The sequence below is a fragment of the Hypanus sabinus genome, unplaced genomic scaffold (genome assembly GCF_030144855.1).
Source record: "Hypanus sabinus isolate sHypSab1 unplaced genomic scaffold, sHypSab1.hap1 scaffold_382, whole genome shotgun sequence".
NCBI classification, from domain to species: domain Eukaryota; kingdom Metazoa; phylum Chordata; class Chondrichthyes; order Myliobatiformes; family Dasyatidae; genus Hypanus; species Hypanus sabinus.
The window spans coordinates 286,099-295,071 of record NW_026781273.1 but is presented as its reverse complement, the minus strand read 5'-3'; positions in this window follow the sequence as shown (position 1 = coordinate 295,071).

The following is an 8,973-nucleotide window of genomic DNA, read 5'->3' as shown; positions in this document are numbered from 1 at the left end:
TCAAGTTGTTTTATGGGAAGGATGTAATAGAGAAATGCAGGTCATTTAAGGGTGAAATTATGAGGGTACAGAATCATTATGTTCCTGTTAGGTTGAAAGAAAAGGTTAAAGGTTTGAAAGCACCATGGTTTTCAAGGGATATTAGAAACTTGGTTCGGAAAAAGAAGGATGTCTACAATAGATATAGGCAGCATGTAGTGATGGAGTTGCTCGAGGAATATAAAAAATGTAAAAGGAATCTTAAGAAAGAAATTAGAAACGCTAAAAGAAGATACGAGGTTGGTTTGGCAAATAAGGTGAAAGTAATACCGAAAGGTTTCTACAGTTATATTAAAAGCAAAAGGATAGTGAGGGATAAAATTGTTCCCTTAGAGAATCAGGGTGGTCAGCTGTGTGTGGAGCCGAGGGAGATGGGAGAGACTTTGAACGATTTCTTCTCTTCGGTATTCACTAAGGAGAAGGATATTGAATTGTGTACGGTGTAGGAAACAAGTCAGGAAGTTCTGGAACCTATGACAATTAAAGAGGTGGAAGTACTGGCACTTTTAAGAAATTTAAAAGTGGATAGATCTCTGGATCCTGACAGGATATTCCCCAGGGCCTTGAGGGAAGTTTGTGTAGAGATAGCAGGAGCTCTGACGGGGATCTTTCAGATGTCATTAGAAATGGGGATTGTGCCGGAGGATTGGCGAATTGCTCATGTGGTTCCATTGTTTAAAAAGGGTTCTAGAAGTAAGCCTAGCAATTATAGACCTGTCAGTTTGACATCAGTGCTGGGTAAATTAATGGAAATTATTCTTAGAGATAGTATTTATAATTATCTGGATAGATAGGATCTGATTAGGAGTAGCCAGGATGGATTTGTGCGTGGAAGGTCATGTTTGACAAACCTTATTGAATTTTTTGAAGAAGTTACAAAGAATGTTGACGAGGGTAAGGCCGTGGATGTAGTCTATATGGACTTCAGCAAGGCCTTTGACAAAGTTCCACATGAAAGGTTAGTTAAGAAGGTTCAGTCGTTAGGTATTAATGCTGGAGTAATAAAATGGATTCAACAGTGGCTAGATGGGAGATGCCAGAGAGTAGTGGTGGATAATTGTTTATCGGAATGGAGGCCGGTGACCAGCGGGGTGCCTCAGGGATCTGTTTTGGGCCCAATGTTGTTTGTAATATACATAAATGATCTGGATGATGGTGTGGTAAATTGGAATAGTAAGTATGCCGATGATACTAAGGTAGGAGGTGTTGTGGATAATGAGTTGGTTTTTAAAGCTTGCAGGGAGATTTATGCCGGTTAGAAGAATGGGCTGAACGTTGGCAGATGGATTTTAATGCTGAGAAGTCTGAGGTTCTACATTTTGGCAGGAATAATCTAAATAGAACATACAGGGTAAATGGTAGGGCATTGAGGAATGCAGTGGAACAGAGAGATCTAGGAATAACAGTGCATAGTTCCCTGAAGGTGGAGTCTCATGTAGATAGGGTGGTGAAGAAGGCTTTTGGAATGCTGGCCTTTATAAATCAGAGCATTGAGTACAGAAGTTGGGATGTAATGTTAAAATTGTACAAGGCATTGGTAAGGCCAAATTTGGAATATTGTGTACAGTTCTGGTCACCGAATTATAGGAAAGATATCAATAAATTAGAGAGAGTGCAGAGACGATTTACTAGGATGTTACCTGAGTTTCAGCACTTAAGTTACAGAGAAAGGTTGAACAAGTTAGGTCTCTATTCATTGGAGCGTAGAAGGTTGAGGGGGGATTTGATCTAGGTACTTAAAATTTTGAGAGGGATAGAGAGAGTTGAATTGAATAGGCTGTTTCCATTGAGAGTAGGGGAGATTCAAACGAGAGGACATGATTTGAGAGTTAGGGGGCAAAAGTTTAAGGGAAACACGAGTGGGTATTTCTTTACTCAGACAGTAATAACTGTGTGGAAACAGCTTCCTGTAGAAGTAGTAGAGGCCAGTTCAGTTGTGTCATTTAAGGTAAAATTGGAGAGGTATATGGACAGGAAAGGAGTGGAGGGTTATGGGCTGAGTGTGGGAAGGTGGGACTAGGTGAGATTAAGAGTTCGGCACGGACTAGGAGGGCCGAGATGGCCTGTTTCCGTGCTGTTATTGTTATATGGTTATATGGAGAGATCTATTCAAGAAGATTAGAGAAATCAAAGGAATAATTCATACAAAAATGAGTATGAGAAAAGACAAAGAAGGCACAGACTTTACAGACACAGAAGGCATCAACAAGCGATGGCAGGAATACATAGAAAAATTGTACATGAAATATTCCGTAGCAAAGACGCTTGCAATGACTCCCTAAATGATCCAGAACTGGACATACTGGAAAGTTAATTCGAATGGGCGATAGATAACATTGCTATTAAGAAGGCTGCAGAATGTGACAGAGTCCAGTTCAATTATTTAAAACTTTAAAAATTGATGGTGTAAAAGTTGTTGCATGCAATTTGCCAGCAGATATAGAAACCCCAAGAATGGCCTTTAGGCTTGAAAACATCAGTTAAAACACCAATTCCAAGAAAATAAATGCAAAGGAATGTTTAAGTCAGTTTCAATAAAGTTAAATGCTAACACAGTCATGCTAAAGATCATGCAAGGCAGTCACCAGTAATGTTTAGAACGAGAACTGCCAGGTGTACACGTTGGTTTTAGAAAAGGCAGAGGTACCAGAAACCAAATTGCTAACCTATGCTGGATAATGGAGAAACCGAGGGAATTCCAGAAAGGTATTAATCCATGTTTTATTGACTACTCTAAAGCCATCGACAGTGTGGGAAATCCTTAACGAAATGGGGATTTTGTGTGGAAAGTCATGGTTGACAAATCTTATTGAATTTTTTTGAAGATCATTCCTGTTGTTAGGTCCCTACGCTGGACCTGATGAATTCTTCCAGTTGTCAAGGTCGCTTTAACAGTAGAGGCAATGACCCCATTTCGGAGGTTGACGGAAAGTTGACGAGGGTAAAGCAGTAGATGTTGTCTATCTGGACTTCAGTAAGGCCTTTGACAAGGTTCCGCACGGAAGGTTAGTTAGGAAGGTTCAATTGTAGGGTATTAATATTGAAGCAGTAAAATGGACGCAACAGTGGCTGGATGGGAGGTGCCAGTGTTTAGAGGTGAATAACTGTTTGTCAGGTTGGAGGCCGGTGACTACTGCTGTGCCTCAAGGATCTGTACTGGATCCAATGTTGTTTGTCATTTACATTAATGATTTGGATGATGGGGTGGTAAATTGGATTAGTAAGTATGCAGGCGATACTAAGATAGGTGGTGTTGTGGATAATGAAGTAGGTTTTCAAAGCTTTCACTTAGGCCATTTAGAAGAGTGAGCTGATAGATAGCAGATGGAGTTTAATGCTGATAAGTGTGAGGTGCTACATTTTGGTAGGACTAATCAAAATAGGACATACATGGTAAATGGTAGGGCATTGAGGAATGCAGTAGGACAGAGTGATTTGGGAATAATGATGCATAGTTCCCTGAAGGTGGAATTTCATATGGATAGAGTGGTGAAGAAAGTTTCAGATATGCTGGCTTTTATAAATCAGAGCATTCAGTGTAAGAGTTGGAATGTAATGTTACAATTGTACAAGGCATTGTTGAGGCCAAAATTGGAGTATTGCGTACAGTTCTGGTCACCGAATTATAGGAAAGGTGTCAACAAAATAGAGAGAGTACAGAGGAGATTTACTAAAATGTTACCTGGGTTTCAGCACCTAAGTTACAGAGAAAGGTTGAACAAGTTAGGTCTTTATTCCTTGGACCGTAGAAGATGGGGGCGGGGGGGGGGCGCTTGATAGAGGCGTTTAAAATTATGAGCGGGATAGATAGATTTGACGTGGATCGTATTTTACCATTGAGAGTAGGGGAGATTCAAACAAGAGGACATGAGTTGAGAGTTAAGGGGCAAATGTTTAGGGGTAACACGAGGGGGATCTTCTTTACTCAGAGAGTGGTAGCTGTGTGGAACAAGCTACCAGTAGAAGTTGTAGAAGCAGGTTCGATATTTTCACTTACGAAAAAATTGCATAGATATATGGACAGGAAAGGAATGGACAGTTATGGGCTGTGTGCAGTTCGATGGGACTAGGCCAGAGTAAGCGTACGGCACGGACTAGAAGGGCCGAGATTGCCTGTTTCCGTGTTTTAATTGCTACATGGTTATATGGGCTACTAGAACCTCCGATCTGCTTTATGAGAAACTTGCACGAAGATCAAGAAACAACAGTTAGAACTGAACACGGAACAACAAACTGCTTCAAGATCGGAAAAGGAGTACGACAAGGCTTCATACTGTCACCCGGCTTGTTCAATCTATATGCTGAACATATAGATTGCTGAGGAATTTTGGTCTAGCGGACTCGGATGCTGGAATCAAAATTGCCGGCGAAATATTTACAACCTCATTTATGCAGTTGATACTACTCCAATGGCTGAAAGTAAGGAGGATCTGAGGAATCTTCTAATGGAAGTGAAAGAGGAAAGGTCAAATGCTGGCTCGTTGCCCATTATTAACTCCGTGGTAATAAATGGAAGGAAGTGGAAGTGGTGACGGATTTTGTCTTTCTTGGTTCAACGATTTCTATAGTTGGCAACTACAGCTACAAAATAAAATGGCTCTTACTGGTGGTGAAGGCAGCAATGAGAAATTTATAATACTGAAGAGCAGAGACATTGTCTGTGAAGATCCTTATAGTAAAGTATATGGTATTTCTGGTTGTGAGGTATGGGCCTGAGAGCTGGACTATTAGTAAGGCTGAATACAAAAGCATCGTCGCCTTTAAACTTGGATGCTGGAGAAAAGTGTTAAGTGTTATTTGGATTGCAAGAAGATCCAGATCCAACGTCAATACTTGGAGATATACAGCCAGACTGATCACTGGGAAGCTTGAAAAAGCTCCAATATTTTGGCCACATCATGAGAAGACAGGATTCCTTGGAGAAGACTCTCATGTTAGACGAAACCGAAGGTAAAAGGAAAGGATGACAGAGGTGGTGATCGATAGATCCTGTTAACCAGACAATGTGTGTGACCTTGGGGGATCTTAGAGATGCAGATTGCAACAAGGAGGCTTGGTGTGAAGTAACCCTGTTTTGTTCGGCTATATTCATAGGTTTTCATGTGTGTTTGAATAACTATTAAACTTGAACATAAATTGGACAAAATACAGAATAAATATAAATATTTTCAGTCAATAACAGACTTGTAATTGTTGCATTTTGATCCTTAGATAAATTGTTATTGCAAGCAGGGAACAACCATACTCCAACCATCTGTCCCCACAACACCCACTCGGACCATCGTGGGTCTGTTGACTCTGTTCTTTAAACTCAGACACTTCAAACAAAAGCCAGCCACCGTGTCATATAGAAAGATCGTGACTTGCTCTCAAAACCACCCCCCACCCCGCACTTGCAGGAAAACACTTTTCCGGTGTCTGCTACAAATGTACTGAAGCCTTCTTCGTCCTCGCAAGTTCAGAGGATATAAACCCCCTCTACTCCCACTTCAATCCGTTGCCCTTGCAGCCCCGCTAACTCCTTGGCGAGGGAGAATGACATAAAAAACAAGCTCATTGGATCTTTCCCGGGAGTCAGGGTAGGAAACATGTGGTGGGGTCTATGGAAGGAAACACCATAATGACGAAGCCCTATCGATCGGTATGCTAAATTGGTATCTGCTGTCACCAATCGGAGGGGGATTGAAACTGAAAGAAAACAACAACAGCAACGAAGGTCTCGAACCCTCAAAGTTACCAGTTACAGCTGCTACCCTGTTTACTGCGAGTTTCCGCCATTTTAATTTTACCTCAGAACCCCATGATCTGCAGATGTGTTAAATATAATTGTTACGTTTCTTGAAAATCGGAACCATTCTCAAAATGGACATGTCGTAATACAACCAAGCGTTGGTCTTGTGAGAGAGAGAGAGAGAGAGAGATGATGACTCACTACCCCATGGGATATTTCATATATCAGTACAGGATGCACTCTGCACACAGTCAATGCACCCACCCTGGAGAATATTTATGGCTGAAGTCAACGATGACGTTTCTCCTAATCCATTTTAACAACAGTTGACTTATGCACATTGACGAGTCAAGTATTGTTCAAGTGGATAAGAGAATGAACGAGTTAACATGAACATGTCAGGACTCCCTTCTCCCACTAAATTCACTCCCGATCCCGACCAAACCAGAGCCTCGCTGTAAACGCTGAATAATTGCACAGAATCGTAAAAAAAAACACTTACCTCTGATGTTTTGAAAACAGACGGCGTTCAGTGTGGTCCCGGGAATTCATAGTCTGACTATCCAGGTCCTCGACAAGAGTCCTGCACCGGTGTTCTCACACCGTACGAACAGTTGTGTCTCAGCTGCTGCTCCCGAGGACACTCAGGTCTAATGTGCTTGAGAAATGTCGGATGAACTGGGTTAGAACTGGACTGCCGCAGTCCGGGTCACACTGACTCTCACCGGCTCAGGACGGGTCTGACAGTGGGAGGAGGCGGGAGTGGGGTCAATGTAGCAACCCTAAAGAGGAAAACAAACAGGCTGCGTTAACCTTTCTGTCCGGATTTCCGTGTGGATCTCTCCTTTTTCTCTCATCCCAACCAGTGAGGCGGAGTTTCTCTGTTTAACTCAGCGAGTCCCAGGCTGCGGATTTAATCCAGCCCGGGTTCTGGGAGGGTCTGAGCTCCGCCCCGTGTGTAACAGGACTGCCCGGCGTAGGTACAGTTTCAGCTCAAACGTCCCTCACCTTTCCAGGTACAGGGAGCCGCCTTTTTGCTGAAATTAATCCAAACACCTTCGACTATATATATTCACTCTGAACTGTAATAAAGCTGATCAAAGATCTGTATTTCCAGTTTCCGTGGTTCTAATGTGAGCTCTAACTTTCACTTTGTAAGTCTTATCCTGATTTGTCCTCCCAAATTCAACATCTCACTCCCATCAGCAGAAAACTCTATCTGCCCTTTCTCAGATTATTTGCTCAGGTGGGCCAAATCGCGATGCAGTCATTGATAGCCTTACTTGTAGTTAGCGGTAATGTTATTGATCTGGTTTACCGCATTAAAATGTTATAGGGATAGATGACAAACAACGGATACAGCACTGATCCCTGTGAAACCAGGAGTCACAGGCCTCCAGCTAGAAAGACAACCAACTCACTACTATTCTCTGGCCTCTCCCTCTCAATCAATACCGAACCCAAGCACATTAACCTTCTGACCTGCCTCCCATGTGGAAATTTGTCTAAAACCCTGCTAACGTCCATTTAAACAGCACCCACCACTTTTCCTTCATTCAACCTCTTGATTAGCTACTCAGAAAACCCAATGAGTTTCCTTGGCTTTAGCTTGTCGTTCACAAAGCAATGGTGAATATCTTTATTCAGCTTTCTTTATGCCAATACTTATATATCCCGTCCTTTGAAATACCATCTAATAATATAGCCACCACTGATTTTGGGCTCTCCGTGCTATAATTTTCTGGCTTTTTCATCGTCTTTATTGAAGAACGGAACAGCGCTAGCCATCCTCCAGTCCTCTGGCACCAGACGCTGGAATAAACCTTTTTGAAATAACTCTAACAGGATCCTTGCAATTTCTACACTAGCGTAGCACAAACATATATCTGTAGAAACCATTGGAATTCCGTTTTACCTCTTCTGACAGGGAAACCTCATGTCCCCTTTTAGCTCTCCTGATTTCCCTGTTCAGTATTTCCTGAATATCTTATACTCCGCACGCACCGCATCTGATGTTCAATAACTTGATAGTAATTTAAATTAAGAGTAACAGCAATGGCACACAATGTCCATCATGAAGAAAGCAAGGCTGCACTTCTACTGTCTTGGAAATCAGCATAGGTTCGGCAGGTCATCTAAATTTTTGATAAACCTGGATGTGTGGTGGAGCGTTTATTGATTGGTAGCATCGCGGCCCAGTACAGAAACACCAATGCCTACAAAAACGTAGTGGATACAGCCCAGTCCTCTCCACTATTGAGCCTACCTATATGCAAACAGTGTCATAGGAAAGCAACAGCTATGATCAGAAACAGAATATTCAGTCCCACAAGCTTCCCTCTCCCTTTCGCCTTTCCCTCCCCCATCCTCTCTGTTCCGCCTATCACCACCCTATTCCAGGAACTCCTCTCACTTCAGACTGTGTATGAATTTGCATCCGTGGCTTTCAACACGTCATACCTGTTTGAGTGACGTGAATAGTTCTTTGTTCTCAATCTGTGTGCTTTCAGTTGCTATAACTTCCTGTCATTTGAGTCCCTCTCTTCATAAAGAGTGGAATGACATTTCCACTCTTCTGAAACCATTCCAGAATCTCGTCTTTGATGAAAGATCACTACTAATGCCGCTACAATCATTTCAGATACTTTCAGACCTTTCAGCTACCCAAGCATCTTCTAGTTAGTAGTTTCAATGACAGGCACTTCTGCCGTGGCACTCAAAATTCTTGTATTCTGGTATTGTTTTCACTGTGAAGACCAACACAAAATACTTTTTAAAAAGTATTATCCACGCTTTTTTTATTCTCGATTACTTCCTCTCAAGCGGCATTTTCCACCCTTGCCTCTATTTTACTCTTCGTATATCTGAAAAGGTTTTTGTTATTTTATTTTATATTACTGGCTAATTAACCTTCATATTTTATCCTTCCTCCTCTTTGTTTTTATTGCCCTCTGTTCGTTTTTAAAACTTAAAAAACAAAATTCTGAGGCTGGATAATTATTCCCTTTGTGATTACCATACTAACATTCTTCAAGTGCAATCATTACCTCACATACTCACCTAATTTGTTGATGTTGAAAATTGGAGGATATCCTGTTTTCAAGGTATTCATCAGAATAAATATCAACTCGCTCTGTAATGTCTCTAAATCTGGTACATTTTCAACAGACAGCCCAAAATTAAGAAAAACTATCTTTCAAGGC